Here is a 19474-nt window from a genome sequence, read left to right on the forward strand (position 1 = left end):
GAGTGTTTCCATGCAGAGCTCGGCTAGGTTGAGTTCTCAGGCTCCAAACAACATACGTCAGCTCTCTCATCCACTTTCCTGCGAACGTTTCATTCTTGTCGAAAACTTTCTTTCTGAGCGCATCCAATATCATCCTGTTGGCTCTCTCTACTTGCCCGTTGGCTCTTGGGTGTGCCACCGAGGCATATTTGATCTGAATGCTTTTTTGTTCGCAGAAATCGAAGAACTCTGAGCTTGTGAAATTGGATCCTAGGTCGGTTATGATACTATTCGGTATCCCGAACCTGAATATTATGTCTTGTATGAATTCCACTGCTTTAGCTGAAGTTAGAGAAGCAATGGGTTTGAACTCTATCCATTTAGTGAATTTGTCGATAGCAACCAGTACATGAGTGTATCCTCCTTGAGCTTTCTTGAAAGGTCCAATCATATCCAGTCCCCAGCACGCGAACGACCAAGTTACAGGTATGGTTTGCAGTTGTTGTGCTGGTAGATGCTGCTGTTTTGATAAGTACTGGCAGTCTTCGCACCTCTGGACTAACTCGGCTGCATCACTCTTCGCCGTTGGCCAGTAGAAACCAGACCTGAAGACCTTCCCAACCAGAGTCCTTGATGCTGCGTGTATCCCACATTGTCCAGCATGGACCTCATCCAGAAGTTGTTTCCCAGTAGTCGAAAGAATGCATTTCATGAGGACTCTTGATGCGCCCCTTCTGTATAGTGTTTCCCCAATGAGAGTATAATGAGCTGACTGCCTTTCAATGCGTTCTGCTGCATTTCTGTCATCTGGTTCTTCCTCATTCTTTATGTACCTGATGATCGGCTCCCTCCAGTCATCAGAATCAGACTCTGGTTGGCTCAGGGTATTGCATTCCTCTACCCGATCTAGTGAAATGCTCGGGTGCAGTATTTCTTGGACAAAAACTCCAGGTGGGACCTGAGTCAGATTGGATCCTAGCTTGGACAATGCATCAGCTGTCGTGTTGCGGTCTCTCTCCACATGATGAAATTCTAGACCTTCAAATTTGTCTTCTAGTTTTCGGACGGCAGTGCAGTATTTCCCCATGGAATCACTCGAGTAATCCCATTCTTTGTTTATCTGACTTATGACCACCATAGAATCCCCATATACCATCAGTCTCTTGATGCTCAATGATATGACAATGTTTAGTCCGTGGATCAGAGCTTCGTATTCTGCTGCGTTGTTGAACGCTGGGAATAGCAATTGAAGAGCATATTTGAGTTGTTCGCCTCCGGGTGTAATGAAGAGGATCCCTGCACCTGCCCCCTGCAGCTTTAACAAGCCATCGAAATACATTCGCCATACTTCTATAGTTTCTGGGTTATCTGGCACTTGTTGTTCGGTCCACTCTGATACGAAGTCAACCAGTGCTTGAGTCTTGATTGCGGTGCGAGGTTGAAACTCAATGTCATGAGATCCTAGTTCACAGGCCCACTTGGCTATTCTTCCGATGGCTTCTTTATTGTGGAGAATATCCCCTATCGGAAATCCAGTGACCACTATGACTTTGTGGTCGTCGAAGTAGTGACGGAGCTTGCGTGCAGTTAGAAGTACTACATATAATAATTTCTAAACTTGAGGGTATTTCTTCTTCAAGGGACCCAGGACTTCACTGATGAAATAGACAGGATGTTGCACTAGGTATGCATGTCCTTCTTCTGCTCGCTCGACTACCAACGCGGTGCTCACCACGTGAGTCGTGCAAGAGATGTATAACAGCAGATCTTCAGCCGGTTGAATCGGTGTGGCTCGACGCGGTGGTTTTAGCACTGGCGGTGTTGTCAAGAATTTCTTCAGCGCGTCTAGAGCTTCCTGAGCTTCTGAAGTCCACTGGAATTTGTCTACCTTCTTGAGCAACTTATAGAACGGTAAGCCTTTTTCTCCCAGCCTTGATATGAATCTGCTTAGAGCTGCCATGCATCCGGTAAGTCTTTGTACTTTCTTTTGTGATCGTGGTGCTTCCATTCTCATGATAGCCTCGATCTTTTCTAGATTGGCCTCAATTCCCCGGTGGCTAACAATAAACCCGAGCAACTTTCCTGCTGGTACTCCGAAGACACATTTTTCGGGATTAAGTTTCCATCGATATCGCCGTAGACTGTTGAAGACCAGCTGTAAATCTTCAATGAAATTTTCTGAGTTCTCTGTCTTGATTACCACATCATCCACATAAGCTTCCACACGCTTGCCCCAGTGGTTGGCTAAGCATGTCTGAATAGCCCTCTGGTAAGTCGCTCCAGCGTTTTTGAGGCCGAACGGCATGGAGGTATAGCAGAAGGCTCCGAACGGGGTGATGAATGCTATTTTTTCCTCGTCTTCTTTTTCCAAGCTAATCTGATGATACCCTGAGTAGCAATCCAAGAAAGACAACACAGAACATCCGGCGGTCGAGTCCACCACCTGGTCTATCCTAGGAAGTCTGAAGGGATCCTTTGGACAATGTTTGTTGAGATCCGTATAGTCGACGCACATGCGCCAATCCACTTTATTCTTTTTGAGTACAAGAACAGGGTTAGTTAACCACTCAGGATGTAACACTTCTCTAATGAATCCGACCGTGACCAAGCGAGCCAGCTCAGCACGGATGGCTTCTCTCTTGTCGGGCGTGAGGCGACATAATTTTTGTCGGATCGGCCTCGCCTGGGGTAGACCTTTAGTTTGTGCTCGGCCAGTTCTCTCGAGACTCCCGGCATATCCGCAGGTTGCCATGCGAATACGTCTCGGTTATCTTGCAAGAACTAGACGAGAGTGCCTTCCTATTTGTCATCCAGACTGGAACTGATGATAGCTGTTTTACGCTCATCGATGAACCCAAGATTGATTCTCTTGGTTTCTTCAGTCGGCCGTATAGAGGTTACGGCCTGAGCTTCATTCGTGGGTATCGCGAGGTCTTCCTCAGGCTTTGAGTTCGCCTGCGTAGAATAAGCCGTCGATGGTTTGGTGGTGAGGGCCGCCTGAATGGCCATTCGGAAACATTCTGCGGCGCCTTGGAAGTCAGCGCACACAGTTATGATTCCTTGTGGTCCTGGCATCTTCAATATCATGTATGTATAATGTGGAATGGCCATGAACTTCGCCAATCCAGGCCTTCCGATGATGGCGTTGTATCCGCAGTCGAAGTTTGCCACCTCGAACCTTAGGAACTCGGTTCTGTAGTTTTCCGAAGTTCCGAAGGTGACTGGCATGTATATGTGTCCCAGCGGATATTTTCCTTCAGTCGGCACGATGCCAAAGAAAGGAGTGTCCGACTCATGGAGCTCTTTGAGGGAGACTCCCAAGCCTTGGAGCGTCCGGGGGAAGGTGACGTTGATGCTGCTTCCCCCATCCACTAATACCTTCTTTACCATGCTCTCTCGAATCACCGGATCAACGAGGAGCGGGTACTTGCCCGGGTGGTCGAAGTTGAGCCACTGATTTGCCTGGGTGAAGGTGATCGAGTGCTCAGACCATCGGTACGGGGCGGGAGGACCGGTGGCCGCCACCAGTATCTGACGATTGTTGAGCTTTTATTGTCTCTTGCTTTCTTGCGACCCGTGTCCATTGAAGATGACGTTGACCTCTCTATCAACGCGTGGGAAAGCTCCACCTCCCCCTCCTCCTGCTGCTGGGGTTGTCGAGGTTCTCCAGGTCCTCCTCGTGGCGGGGGAGGAGGTAGAGGTTGGAAGGGTCGACCGTTCCCCACGGAATGCTTGAAGTCTCTGCAGTTCCGGAGGGTGTGGCGCATGTCCTTGTGGTACGGGCACTGGGCGTCGAGGATGTCGTCCAGCGTGCGTTCGCCTCCACGAGGTCCTCCTCGGGCGCGAGAGGCGGGCAGTCCGGCGGCGTGGACCTCTTCACGAGGCCTCTTCTCCCAGCGTTTGTCGGGTTGTTGGTTCGTGTCGCGTCGCGGTGCTGCTGGTGCAGGCTTTGCTCCTCCAATGAGGTCTTGAGCTCGTTCATCGGCGGTGATGTAGAGGTCGGCTTCCCGGGATAGCTGCTCGGAGGTGGTTGGCACCTTCTGCAGTATGGCTCGGACGAAAGCCGAGTCATTAGATCCCCGGTAGAAGTCTTCAATCACTGCTGCTTCTGCGACCTCGGGGATACGATTTCTCATGGTCTGAAATCTTTTGAGGTATGACCGAAGAGTCTCGTCCCCTCGGCGCTTGATGGATTTGAGGTCCCACGGTTGTGCTGGTTTGTCGGAGAGAGATTGGAAGTTGGCGGTGAAGCGTCGACTGAAGTCGCTCCAAGTCGTTGATGCAATGTCGGGGTAGGTGTCGCAGCCATTGCAGCGTGTCCTGCCCAAGGACGATAGGCAAGTACGCAGTCATCACATCTTCGGTCGCTCCAGCGGCTCAGGCAGCAGTGGTGTAGATGGCCAGCCAGCCTCCCGGATCCTGCTTAGGTTCATATTTGTCGACGTTGGAGACCTTGAAGTTAGGGGGCCACTGAATGGCCCTGAGGCGTGGAGTAAGCGCTGATACTCCATAGGTGTCTTCTTGTCGTCGATGATGATGTCTTTCCCGGAAAGGGGAGTGGTTGTCGTGGTGCCTCGACCGTCCCCGGGTGGTGCCACCAGTTGAAGCCGTTGTCGACTCAGTTCTGGTGGCCTGACTCCGTGTCGGGATGTCGTGATCCCGGTCATACTCTTCTCGGCGACGGATCTCGTTCTCGTGTTGTCGTTCACGCGAAGCGTTGATGGAGCTTTGTGCGTCCCGCCGACTGTTGATGGCATGTCGTAGATCGCTCGGCGGATGAGCGAGTGGTAGAAGGTGGTTGGCTGCCCGAGTGAACAGCTGCCGATAGCCCTCAGCGTCTGGAGTCCGGGGTAGGCCATCAGCTATCCGAGCCAATACTCCACCAACTTTGCTCGGTGTGTTCATGGCTCGGGCGAAGTCGGGGTTTAGGTTGCGTCCGAAAAGTGGATTCTCTCAACGTTGCCTTGTTTCCTGCTCAGCCTGCTCTTGAGCCTGTCGGCGGTCACGTCGTCGAGAGTTCCTTCTTTCTCTGAGGACCCGTTCTTCTGGAGTTTCTCCCACCTCTGAGACCTCATCTCGTGATACGGGCTGCGCCAGATCCCGTTCTCCGGCTTCGTGATGTCACCGAATATTTCAGCGTCGGTTCCTCCGCCGGCGAGATTCTCGCTGAAGAGGTTCTTCTCCTGGTCCAGTTGGTTCATCGTTGGAGATAGGATTCGATTCTACTCTTCCCCCGATGAAGAGGATGTCGGGGTAGAATGGAATAGTTGTCGCGACGATCCTCTTTCTGCTCTCCTTTGAAGATGGAGGCACAGAAAGAGCAGCTTGGCGATCCCTTGCCTTATTCGCTTCCTTTTTCTTTGTGATTCGTGTCCATTTTTTCGTCGGAGAGGTGGATAGTGGAGTTCTCCGGGTAGACGGACCCTCGGCTCCTAGCCTGCTGAAGGTGGTCTTTTCTCGGAGTGCTAAAGGTTGCGCTTTTTCCTGCTTCGCTCCGATTTTATCTCCGGTGGATCCGCGATGCGATGCAGAGTTCCCTCTTCATCTGCTACAGATGAAATAGTTCCGAAGCAGAACACGGACCCGGGGCGGAGGATGATCTTGTGCTAGAAGGTGACGGCCATTGAGCTAGCTTGGATCAGTGACACACCCCCTACCTGCGCGCTAGCTGTCGGTGTTTTGGGTCCGACCGCGCACCTCGGGTTGTCCCTCGAGGTGCTTTTTGGAGTAGGACGATGTTACCGACTGTAGCTCGATGGTTCATGCTAATGCACGAGAGGCAGTGGACAGTTTTGTACAGGTTCGGGCCGCTTTGAGATGCGTAACACCCTACGTCCTGGCGTGAGTACTTTATGTGGTAGGTTATAGGGAGGTTCTCTAGTGTCGAAAATGTAGAGAACCAGGTGGATGGCTGAGTGGTGAGATGCTTTTGAGGGGGTGCCCCCTAGGCCTTATATACTCGACCGTGGGGCGTTACATGCGGATATGATAACAACATGTGCCTAAGTAATAGTGAACTGACTGAGTCTATCTTCCTATAATCCAGCTGACCTATCCCCGCTCTCTTCCGATGTATGAGGCCTCTGCGCGGGAAGGTCGGGTCTCCGTTGTGGTCGCGATTCAAACTCGTTGAGCCGTCTGGGTTTGCGTCGGTCTGCTTCATTAGACGTTCCTCCCCAGGCCCACGAAGGAACGACCTTGCGAATTATTGGGCCCACGGGCCTTTCGCGAGGTCTTTTACCCTTCCGGTGGACCCGGGGGATATCTGTCCCCCACAGGTAGCCCTTGAGCCCCCGAGGGGAGAGTGTCTCCCCTTGGTGGCTTCCCCTGGGTCAGGTGCCATTTACCTCGATCCTTTGGTCATGCACCCCAATTTAGTCGCAGGGATTCAAAGGGAAATGTGCCTTTGGGCCATTTCTAAGTTGTTTTGGTGATTAACTGTCCAACACACCACTTTGAACTAACCATCTTGATATGAGCATAAGCACAGGTATAGAAGAAAGCAAATTGAAGATATCAAGTCCAAGAGAGCTCAAACATGGACCAAATTATGCAATCTTGTGTAAAATGGAATAAGAGTGAGGTTTACACTTTTAAATGTGTTGCCTAGGTCCTTTATAATGTTTCAAGTACTTGTGTTTGGGCTCTAACACATATTGTAGAGAAAAAGATCTCTTTAGGTTTGAGTTTGCACATATTGCAAATCTTTTTGAAAATATAAGGAAAAGGTACGATTCTATCACTTAGTCAATTGTTTTAGTCGCTAACTATGTTTGTCTAGGTGCTAGGGATCATCTCAAGTCAAGCCAAAAGAATCTAAAGGAGTTTGACACAAAAGAGAACTTAGGCTAGTCTAGTTAGCACGGGACAGTCTGGTGCCACCCACCGGATAGTCCGGTGGATGTACGACTGAACTGCCCAGCCTCAGCCTTGGCTGAGCCTCATTGGCTATAATTCACCGGACGGTCTGAGCTGAGCATTGGACAATCAAGTGTGATGGGCGGCCAACGGCTATCGGCCACGTCAGTACGCTCCAAAGAATCTACTCCTCGTTGAGAAGGCCACATAGTCTGGGTCGCTTTCAACTCTTTCTCTCTCTCAAACAAGCACTTAGACTGGTTCAACGCGTCTTCTTAATCTCAAGGGTCACTCAGACTCTACAAGGATCACCACACAATTATGTGTATCTTGCTATCTCTACAAGTTACTTGAGAGTATAGAAGGAGATGAAGAAAGTAGCTAGGCTTGAGTCTATTCACATTCTATTAGCCTATGTTGCTCACCATTCTTTTAAGCTCTATCAAATGGACGTGAAGAGTGCCTTCCTCAACGGGGCAATCAAGGAGGAGGTATACGTGGAGCAATCCCTTGGCTTTGAGGGTGACAAGTACCTCGACCATGTGTATAAGCTCTCTAAGGCGCTCTATGGACTCAAGAAAGCCCCAAGAGCCTGGTATGAATGCCTTAGAGATTTTCTTATTTCTAATGCTTTCAAGGCCGGGAAATCTGATCCTACTCTTTTCGCTAAGATTTGCAATGGTGATTTTTATATGCCAAATATATGTCGATGACATAATATTTGGTTCCACTAAGAAAAAGCCATGTGAGGAGTTTAGCAGGGTAATGACATAGAAATTTGAGATGTCTATGATGGGAGAATTGACTTACTTCCTCGGATTTCAATGAAGCAACTGAAGGAAGGGGCATTCCTCTCTCAATTGAAGTACATACAAGATATACTAAATAAGTTTGGGATGAAGCACACAAATCCTGCTAATTAAGACCACAATGGGAACTAACGGACATTTGGACCTCAATGCGGGAGGTAAGTCCATAGATCAAAACGTATACCGGTCTATGATATGTTCCTTGATTTATATTTGTGCAAGTAGACCAGATATTATGCTTTCTGTTTGCATATGTGCTAGATTTCAATCCAACCCCAAGGGATGTCACCTTATGGTTATAAAGTGTATTCTTCGATATTTAGTCCATACACATTACATCGGGTTCTGGTATCCTAATGGGTCTACCTTTGACTTAATTGGATACTTAGACTCCGACTATACCGGGTGCAAGGTCGATAAGAAGAGCACATAAGGGACTTGTCAGTTTCTGGGAAGGTCCCTAGTGTCTCAGAGTTCAAAGAAACAAATATACATTGCCCTATCCATTGTCGAGGCTGAGTATGTTGCGCAGGTCAGTGTTGTGCGCAACTACTTTGGATGAGGCAAACCCTTCGGGACTTTGACTACAATCTGAACAAAGTCCCACTCCTATGTGATAAAGAGAGTGCAATCTGCCTGGCAGATAATCCCGTTGAACACAGCCGCACTAAGCACATAGACATTCAACATCACTTTCTGAGAGATCACCAGCAAATTAAAGAGGAGATATCGATGTTTGCCATATTAGCACCGATCACCAGCTAGCTGAAATCCTCACCAAGCCTTTAGATGAGAAAATGTTTTGTGAGCTACGTAGTGAGATAAATGTCTTAGATTCGCGGAACTTGTATTGATCTATAGCATATATGTCTTTCTATGTTTTTGATCATGTTATTTTAAGTTTAATTATGTATTTTGGGTGCTCAAGTTGTAAAACATCATCCCTAGACCTCACAAGTCCTTGTGCAAATACACTACTAGAAATATGCTTATTTAAGACATACATCTTAAGGCAAATGTTAGTGCATTTTATAGAAGCATCTTTTATCATATGGTGCTGAGTAAGGTAAGACGGTTTGTTGGATATCCGTCTTAACTGAAGAAGATTTTTCAGACAAATATATAGTAGGAAATGTCTTATATTGATTTAATACAGTTTGATTTTGAAAACCGTCTCAAATAAATATAGCTTTTGAGGCATTAAGTTTATAAGAATTGCCTTATATTTTGGTTAGTATATTAGACACTTGTATGTATGAAACCATCTCGAATAAAGATATTATTAGAGTCATCTAGACTATACAAACTGCATTAGATGTTAGTGAGTATACTAGAAACTTGTAAACATAATACCGTCTTCGTACGATATTTCTGATAAGACATATTGTGAAAAAACGTAGTAAATAGTAAATTTTGCTTAGACTGAACTAAGTATGTTTCATAATGTTTATAAAGCGCACAACATGTTTGAATCATGTTAATAAATCTCATAGAATTCCCCGTAATTATTCGATTTTTTGTTTTTTTAATTTCGAAAAGCAAAATCTAACTATTTGAGGCAATGAAATATCTTTTTAAAAATATATATTTTTAAAATAAGTTCATTGGATGTAAAAACATTTCTAAAATTTTTTGTAGAATTTTTGTAGTCATTTGAACAATTTTTGGCATTTAAAATGAAATAGTTGACTAACTGTATGTTGGTACGCTTGTGAGGCTCCATAACAAAGAGTTTTGTGATTGGTTTTAAAAGCGGTGTGAAAACAAGGTACCAAAGAATGACACTGTGAGACGGTTGGCACAAGGACCCTCGCCAATTGTAGTGACATGGCAGAGTTACGACATTAATGGATACACTTTCTACACAGTACAACAAGATGGTAAAAGCACCCGCCAAAATAGTGGAGTTTGCAACGACGCGATAACTGAGGTGTTTGATCGCAATAAAAAATTGTCATATCTAAGGAAGGACATGTATTATGGACAATTAGAACACATCTGGGAGTTGGACTACACACTTTTCAAGCAAGTTGTTTTTCTTTGTAAGTGGTTCAACCCTAAAGGTGTTGTCGTTGACCCAAAATATGGGGTTACCACTATAGATTTTAGACGAGAAGCTTACAGGGATGATCCATTTATTCTTGCAAACATGCAAATCAAGTTTTCTATATCGATGATCTTGCAAACAGGCATCATCGAGTGGTGCTCAGGGGGAAAAGAAGAATTGTTGGTGTTGAAAATGTAAATGACGAAGAAGATTATGACCTCTTTAATAATATGAGTAGTTTAGATAATATGGTCATAGATATGGAATGAGTTTGGACTTATGTAAATTGTTATTATTCTAATTTATATATATTATTTCATTTGAAATTTTCTTATATGGAATCTCATTTGTGATTCTGCTAATTATTCTACATGCATTTCTATATAACAAACACGGACGCAAAGCTGCTCATTTAGAGTATCCACATCATCCCTTTTATTTTGCGTCGTCAGATAAAGCATCGACTGTCACAGTGACAGGACACGCGGGGCAGCTGCTAGAAGCATCGTGAGGCCAATGTGGAAATAAAAAAGGTGAAGCCTTCCAACCTTCAACCTTTCGTCCGTCCGTCCCCCGGCAAACGCCGCCGCCCGGCAAACAGCAGGCTTTCCAGACTCATTGGACTGCGAACGCTGGTGTAGTGGTTTCAGGTACGTGGTTTAAGCACCCAGTTTATTAATTCTACGCGAGTGCCCTGGTGTTCTTATTCGCTGGGCCAGAGCAAAATTGCGCTGGTAACACGCCCACGTCGTAATTTTTATCATCAACCATTTGATCTGCTACTGACGACTACCAAGCACCATACACCGACCGCCGCCTCCAGTTCAGTGTGTCGCAAGCCTCAGCTGGCCGGGAGGGCGCGCGCAACGCACGTGGCAGCTACTAGTATCTTCTAATAAACAGAAAAAGGTGACTCCTCCACCTATCCTCTCTCCCCAATTCCACATTGCAACATTAGGGTCCTAGGCTTCCAGCACAGGGCGTCGGTTCGAGCTCCAATATCCTCGCGTCGCTCCGGTGGCGTTCTAGCAGACGGACCATCTCCGGCGTCCGGCGGCCTCGGCCATCTCCTGAGCCCTCTGACGGCTAGAAATAAAGGGCGCGCTCGTCTTCGCCGCCTCTTCATCTCCGGTGTCTGGCAGGCTTGGCCATCTCCGACGTCCGCTTCGAGCTCGAAGCTTGCGTCGCTTCGGTGCTGGTGGATCGACGCGGCGAGGGGATCTATCCGGGGGTTTGGATCGGGTTCTTCTCCATCTCCATGTTCATCTGGTAAGGAATCGAATCCAGATCTTTCCTGCTATAGTCCTACAATTTGTTGTGTGTTTCTTTACTGCGTGGATACAAACATAGTAAATTATTGCAGAGGAATTAAAATTTGGGTTCAACTGGAGCCCACGGCTTGATTTTCTATTGGTTACATATTGTTCTTACATATAGGATAGACATGCTCTATGGGGGTACTGTTGTTGTGCTAGTTTGGTATATTGTCAAAATTCTGAAAGAATCAGTTTGTTATATTGTCAAAATTCTGAATGCATTACCATTTATAAGAAATACTCAATTACGTTTTGTACTTCCTCTCTTGACTCATTTGTGCACAGCATATATATAGGCACTTTGTATTATATAATTGCTCATTATTAACTGTTTGATTCCTTCACCTTTGCAGCTTGATAATGACTGAATGATATCCAATAATTTTGCATGTTACGATTATTAACTCGTACTTCAGTTTGGTCGCGATGTTGATATCCCTACTGATTATGATAATATGATCATACCTATTATTATAAACTTCTCTACACTCTCTTTGTCAGTAGGAACAAATGAGTTCTGAGTCATCTTCTAATACATCTAGGTCATCAACTTCAAAAACCTCTGGGTCCATAAGTAGCTCATCTTCCACTAGCTTGCATTCAGAGGACATTGTGGAAAAAGGTTCTTGTACTTCTGCCAGGCATAGAACGAAACGAGGTCACGCCAAATGCAAGAAGCTAGAAAAAGGAGGTCCCCGTCGTCTTACGTTTGATAAAAATGGGATTGCCCAGTCACCGGTAAAACATGTCAATGAATTCTCAAGCTATTATGGTTATATAGCACACATGCGTGTTGATATTAGGATAAAGGATTGGCGAAAAGTGCCTAAAGTGGTAAAAGCAAACCTATGGGAGGATGTGTCAAAGAAATTTGTCATGCCAAGGGAGGAAACCCATACCCTCAATGTGAAGAAGGTCGCTTTGAAATCTATGAGTAAGGATTGACTTCTCAAGATTGTTTAGTTCCTGTTTGCATCATTTTTTTGGGATTTATGATTTATTTTCATTTTATTCGTACAGGCCATGCATGGAAGGATTTCAAGTGGAAACTAAATATAAATTATGTCAAGAAGGACAAAACTCCATTTGAGGACTATCCAGAACTCAAGAAAGAGTGGTGGCCAAACTTTGTGGAGTGGGTTACCTCTGATGACTATATTGCTCTTGGAGAAAAGGGCAAGAAAAGCCAAAGCATGAATCCGTCAAAAACTAGGTCGCCAAAGCTATACTGTACAAAAGAGAAAATGGGCAAAGGAAGATGCACAAGCATTAACTGAGGGTAAATCTATTCCATTTCAAGACATGCCAGATGGCCATCATAAGGATTGGGCAAGTGCGAGGAATCCTTCTGGCGACGTGAAGATAACAGAGTCGCATCCAATCATAAAGAAAATTGTAATGTTCCTCTCCACACATAACATGTCCATTTAATTTTCTTACCCTATTTGATTCACACATAAAACTGTTTTTCAGGTAGATCTAAATGAAAAGTCAGTAGCTGGTACCTTTACACCATTGGATAATATGGACATACTTGCAACAACAATAGGGAGTAATCATCCAGGAAGGACAACAGGGGTGAGTGCTTATGTGGGTTTAGGGATGGGTCTTGCTCAAGGTGATGGCCCTCGTAAGAAGAAACGTAGAACAACGTAAGAATATGTCAAGAGGATTGTGGATGAGTATGAGACCAAGTTTGAGAAACTGACAGCCCTGTGTCAGAGTATGGAGCGTCGATTAAACAATTCTGAGAGTTGCTCATTATCGAAATTTGTTGATACACCAGACCATGTAACACATCATTTAGTTGACTCATTACAAGTAACTTCATCTACTTGCAGCACATATTTGTGGTGATACAATGATGTTACTCTGGTGTCTGTTATTAATTTTTCCTTCAATATGTAGCATTGTTTTGCATATCATTTTCCCACTGTCATGAATCCATGATAGATATAGCAACATATGACTTACTAGATAACAAAATCAATGTGCCACTAATATTCTGCATTTTCCCTTAATTCTTCCTATGTTTAACATTTCAGGAGGCGATGAAATGCAAGTTGGTGGCGCAGATAGGTCTGCATTCTGTTGTGGTCGCTAGAGGGCAGGCTTACCCTCCAAAGGATGTTGTAACTGTCCATGGGATTGAGCGGCGAGATGACCACACAAAATGCAGGTTGATTTTGTGTTTGAAAACTTCTTGGATTTTCCGCTCCCTAAACCAATCGCTGGTGGTGATATGTTCACTCTTGGGGAAGCCAAAAATTCATTTGTGTTATGGCCTAAGTCAGGCATACAACTAGCAGAGGTACACTTTGCTAACTTCAACCTGATGAACTTTTTATATTTATTCGCAACTTGGTTAATGTCATGTACTTGTTTCTGAATTTTACATAGGAAACAACAGTTCATGCAAAGCCTCAACAAGTCCCACACACATCGCCTCAGGTACTTCATCACACACCTGAAAAGGATAAAATGCCAACACCAACAATGGGTACCGAGGATATAGATGTCACACATAGTGCCTCCAATGTCAGCAAGAAGAGGAAACATAAGCATAAAAAACATAACAAAAGCAAAGAGAAAGAGCAAAAAAATTCACAACAGAAAAACATAGAAGATGATGGTCTTGATCCCCTTTGGACTCACCCCTTTCATCAATGATCTCCACCACAAGTTCCAAATAATAAACAATTTGTGCTAGGGCAGCCTTTAGTATCTAGTGCATTGCTTAATAGGATGGGTAAACAGAGCCAATGTTTCCACAAATGGTATTTTTCTATGACCACACCAATATCTCGAAGGCAAAGTGCCACACACTTCATGGTACGATACAAAGAACACGATTTTCTTGAAAATTCTGGGGTCTATGCAGTAGAATTCAGTGATTTATTTCACATCTACAATGATCTTGCCCTTGACATATCCTTACATCGGAGTTGGATGCTGTGAGTGAGCTCCACCATTTCCTATAAGTGTCTACTTTTTATTCTTTATCTAACTTATTCTTTTAATAGATGCATGAAGAAGATAGACAAATACAGAGGCATAGTTGGCTTTTTAGATCCAGAGATGGTCATTTTAAAGAGAATCAATGAAGAGGCTGATGAAGTCAAAGCATACATTGTGAAAGCATTGCTTGCTCAGCAGGACAAAGAGTGCATATTTGTTGTTTGCCAGGAAGGGTAAGGCCTAGCACTAATAACACTCTATAGTTTTTTAATCTGTATCTTAATGTTCTATCTTCCTCATTTCAGTTACCATTGGGCCTTGTTAGTTATTTTTCTAAAATGGAATACAGTGTACAATATTGACTCCAAAGGTTACCAATCCCCTAGCTGCTATAGTATTAAGAAGCTATTCGATGAGTGGGTATTACCTTTATCATAATTCTATTTTCCTCTATATTTCAATTGTTACTTACACCGTTAGTCACCATTATTGTAGGGCTTTTGGTGCTTATGTCGACAAAAAAGGTCGCCATAACAAGAATTTTGGTCGCACAGTTATATGGAAACATTTTCAGGTAATCATGTCCTTAACCTGAAATTATTAGCAAGATATATAATTAGACATTCCCGCTGGATATTTTTCCTTATGAATCACATCTTTTAGGCACACATACAACCACCTGGCAGTATGCTTTGCGGACAATATGATGTACCACATGTTATCCTTTGCGGATAATCTTAGTTTGGACCGTGATCGATATCCCCAGGTTGTTTTTATAGTCTGAATTCTATTTTACTCAAACCTATGCAATATGACGTTATAAATATTTACATGGTTTATCTTTTTCAAGGGCCGTGTTGGTTTTGTAACCTGTCCATTATTGCCTGATGAGATAGCAAATGCCCGAGAACGGTTGCCCGACTTCTTCATGAATGAGGTCATAGACATTGGTGGATCATGCAGGGTTGAGGGTGCTTCATATAACTAAATCTAGCATGGCTTCCTAGGTAAGATGTTACATTCATATAACCTTTGACATCATATGCCACACTGTGAGGTGTTCATCTGTGTCTAACTAATAATTATTGTGTTCTCCTATTTGTTGTACAGGAAAAGATGGAATGGCCGCACCAGTGTGGAGACTTGATTTCATATATATTTAGTTAGGCACAACGATAGCGCAAACAATTGATTACCAAGTTTGTCAATTAGTATTTTAGTTTGGATATAGAGTACGCTTATGCATGAGCTATTTGACAATGCATATTTATGAGATATATAATAGTAATTAAGAATGATATCATCCTACTTTCATATATTTGATGGACATCTGATATGCATCTAGTTTTTTTCTCCAAGTTTCAGCATGTAGTACATAGGGCTAGGTGTCGATCCGGATTGTGTCGCCCGACGACGTGGGGATGTCGTTTGAGAGGGCCTATGAGGTGATCTTCGAGGAGGAGGAAGATGATGGACAGACAACGAGGATACGCCCCGAGGTATGTACCGACAGGTATGTACTGTCTTTTCTATGCACATGCACTGCGATTTCTATATTGTGTTGGTTTGCTAGTTTGCTACATCCCTCTACAGAGATCCTTGCTTTCAGCACTTTAAAATCACATTTTACTTTGTGTTATTTTCTTGAGAACGTGTTTCATTTGTAGTACTTATGGAGCCTGACAGGCTCCAGTTTACCTGCAGCATTTGAAATTTTCATGCCTGCTAACCAAATAAGAACTTTGAAGTCCAGATTGCTATGTTCATGTTACCTTCCACCTATTTCTTCTGTCCAAACCGACTGAAAGAAGAAGAAAACCCAGCATGTGAAGAAATACCTTGTCACGGATATTCATACTCATCGCTGGAATTTCTGATATGAAAATTGTATGGTAGTTCCTAGAAATTGCTATATAATCTGCTGCTCCGACCTGAGAAATTAGTATAGGGGTGATCGATGTATTAGCGAAAGAGCTACTATGCTCTCAGATATACTAAAAAGGAACTACTGTTGAGAAATTTAAGTTTATGTATTTGACTACTATCAGCTATAGTGCAAGTAATAATATAAGCTATTCTGCAGTAATAAATTTTTCTTTCCATCTAACTTGAACTGCAGACAGATATGAAATGAGGTTGAGATATTACAAGGGCAGCTTCGATACCATCAACGTGCTGCTTGGAGCTTTTTGCTATGTCTAGTTTTCTCCTATTTGTTGTACAAGAAAACATAGAATGGAATTCAAATTTGGTGGTCGCAAAAGTGTGGAGACTTTAATTCATATAAAGTTAGGCTTAACATTAGTACAAACAGTTGTATTTTAGTTTAGATTTAGAGTACACTTATGTATGCGTTGTTTGACAATGCGTATTTATGATATATTGAATGGTATTTATTTATATTATATTAATTATAATGTTGTTCAATATATGTGTATGTATATTTCTCTTTCAAATTATTATAACGTGATGTCTAAAAAATGATTATAAATTGAAGAATGTACTTCTGTGTAAGTCATTCGTTTAAGTCTTAATAAGACGGTCACCAAAATATCTAATATCAGTCTCCTAAATAAGACGGTTTCTAAAACATCCATTTTTAGTCACCTAAATAAGATGGTTTTCCTATTGTAATCACCTATTATTGTAGGATATTCGAGACAATTTGATAAATAATTTATGACTTTTAATGTTTGTATCCTCTATGGTTCTTTAGAAGCAGTGTCTTAAACAAAAACCTAATTTAAGACGGTTTATCGAATAAAATGACTTAAACAAATACCCTTTTCAGACGGTTATAAATTAAAATTTGTCTTATATAATATCTTTTAAGACGGTTTATAAACATCTTAAATGTGTGACATCTTTTACGACTCCATCAAATTTGGACACTTCATAAGCGTCTTAAGAACTGAAAATTAACTGTCTCATATAACATGTTTTGTAGTAGTGATAATGCATATGTTTAGGGGGAGGATATTCTACAACTTGACCCTTTGAGACTAATATGTTTGCTTAAGTAATTTTGATGTATTCTCAAAGATAAATTGAAAGGGAAATGGTGAACTTGGACAAAGAAACAGGCTTCCACTGCGTAATAGTATCATTGTACCATGTTCAAATTGCCCTTGGTGTTCATTACCTTCTTACTCTTGATTCACAATTTTTGGTAAGGCAGTGAGGTTTTTAAGGCCACTAGTTTCTTTGATTTGTTTCTTAATGCCAAAGTGGGAGAAATTAAGGCCAAAGCAACTGGATCAACCACCACTTATGAATTTCAAAAATTATTATGTTTAGAACTTGTCTTTTGATCAAAACCCTCTCAGCAGCAAGAGGAGCCCTCAGATTGCAAAACTTCTCTCTTGTGGGGGAGAAATCTTTATTATGGGAAATAGGGGGGAGTTCTTGCCTTTTGATGAAAACTAGTCTTGAAAAAATGTCTTGATTGACAAAACTAAAGTGTTTTTGACTTAGATGTAAGAAAATAAATTTGTTTTGCGAAAATAAACCAAGTGATGGCAAAATGATCCAAATATGCCAAATCATATACTTATTGTAAGTTGCTTTTGGTGTGTTGGCATAAATCACCAAAAAGAGTAAGATTGAAAGGGAAATGTGCCCTTGGGCCATTTCTATTTGTTTTGGTGATTAAATATTCAACACATTTCTATGAACTAACAACTCCTCATATGAGCATGAGCACAGGTGTTTGTAAAGCAAATTGAGGAATATAAGAAAAGGCACTTTTGGGCTTGAAAGTGGGCATACTACAAACTTCTACGGTTCAAAATGATGAAGGTATGTTTCTAGCACTTAGTCAATTGTTTTATATGCTAATCATGCTTGTATAAGTGCTAGGGACCATATGAAGTCGAGCCAAAAGAAGAAAAAGGAAACTAGCACAAAAATGAAGAATATGGGCTGGTCTAGGCAGCACCGGACAATCCGGTGCCACCCATTGGACAGTCTAGTGTCTGTACGACCAAACATGCCACTCTCGGGCTTGGCTAGGCCCCACTGGTTAAATTCACCGGATGATTCGCGCGGAGCACTAGACAGTCCGGTGTGAAGACAGCCAACGACTATCAGCCACGTCAGCAAGCAACCAACGGTCAGATGGAGCACTGAATAGTTCTATGCTGATCTAAAATGGAAAGTGACCAATCAGGGATCTTCTGGTCGTTGCATTGTGTTATGTCCGGTGCACACATAGACAGGGAAGGCTGATTGCTTCCCAAATGAGACTCTAAACCCTAGGTCCCTTGGGCTATAAAAGGACACCCTAGGCGCCATGGAGCAGTACCCAAACATACTTTGAGCACACTACAACTCTGAAACTCTGTGACCACGCTTTTGATTTGTTAGAGAGAGATTTAAGCATGTTCTTAAGTTGTGACTCTGTCATTTTGATTCTCATGCTCTCTTCTTTGCTTGTGTGTGTGGTGTAGCTGCGATTGTGCTCATGTGTGCGTTTATACTCCCCTCCTTACTCCAAATTTAATTATGATCATTTATGTAAGGCGTAAGAGACTCCAATTTGTGGAGAATCCTCACAACAATATATTGATCACTACAGGAATCCTAATGGTTCCCGTCGGCCAGAGTAATTCCGTCGGCCAGGGACAAAGCCGACGAGGATAATGTAACTCCCGTCAGCTAAAACTCAGCCGACGGGAGTTAACTTAACTCCCGTCGGCCAGAGAGTAGGTCGACGGGAGTTAAGTTAACTCCCGTCGGCCAAAGCGTAGGCCGACGTGGATTACTTAACTCCCGTCGGCCCGAGCGCAGGCCGACGGGGATTAGCCTTTTATGAGCGCACGTTCACCCGCGCGGACTCATTCTTTCTGTCTTCAACCCGAGCCGTCGTCGCCTCTTCCCCAACCGCCGCCGCCGCCGCGCTGCCCTAAGCACCGCCGCCGCCTGCCTAGCCGCGGCCGAGCCGAGGCTGCCTGCCCCATCCGCAGCCGCCCCTGCCCCGTCCGCCGTCGCCCCTGCCCCATCCACCGCCGCCGCCGCGCCTCCCCTACCGGCCCCGCGCCGCCCCAAACGGCCGGCCGGCCACCGCGCCGCCCCTGCCGGACCCCGCCTCCGCCGCAATAGCCTCCCAGCCGATGCCTCCCCTGTCGGCCTCCTCCACCGCTGCCCATCGCCCCGACCGGCTCTCCGAGCACCGCCGCAGCCCCAAGTCCGCCGTTGCCTCCGATCGCCTCCTCGAGTGCCGCCGCCGGTCCCGACCGCCTCCCCGAGCGCCGTTGCCGCCTTGTCGTTGAGGTATACATCCTTAATTGTGAATACGAGTGTGATTATAATAGTTAAATATGTGTGTAGATGTTTATTTTCGTCGGTTTTTATGGCCGACGGGAGTTAACTTTCATGTGATTAGAGTTAGTTTAAAATTGTTAATTGTTTATTGATTAGATTTAACTTATAATATTAGGATGTATGAAGGTTTCGATATTGATAAATTTGATGTTATTGTTAATAAATTTGATGTTCTGAAAATATTA

At 43.9% G+C, this 19474-nt stretch overlaps 1 long non-coding RNA gene across 7 annotated transcripts; it reads left to right on the plus strand.

Annotated features, from left to right (window-relative positions):
- The first annotated feature begins 10570 nt into the window (after positions 1–10570).
- Positions 10571–16367, plus strand: LOC103634573 (uncharacterized). Of its 7 annotated transcripts, none has more exons than XR_004853425.1 (13): positions 10571–10962; positions 11552–11943; positions 12030–12404; positions 12483–12587; positions 13055–13320; positions 13410–13460; positions 14033–14200; positions 14273–14383; positions 14463–14541; positions 14631–14733; positions 14818–14974; positions 15078–15480; positions 16087–16367. It is a non-coding gene; the product is annotated as an uncharacterized lncRNA (long non-coding RNA). The 7 variants fall into 7 exon arrangements; XR_004853424.1 differs by having other exon boundaries at positions 10588–10962; positions 13410–13963; XR_002265999.3 differs by having other exon boundaries at positions 10585–10962; positions 13410–13963; positions 15078–16367.
- Positions 16368–19474: the final 3107 nt, after the last annotated feature.

This window comes from Zea mays, chromosome 1, assembly GCF_902167145.1.
Source record: "Zea mays cultivar B73 chromosome 1, Zm-B73-REFERENCE-NAM-5.0, whole genome shotgun sequence".
NCBI lineage: Eukaryota > Viridiplantae > Streptophyta > Magnoliopsida > Poales > Poaceae > Zea > Zea mays.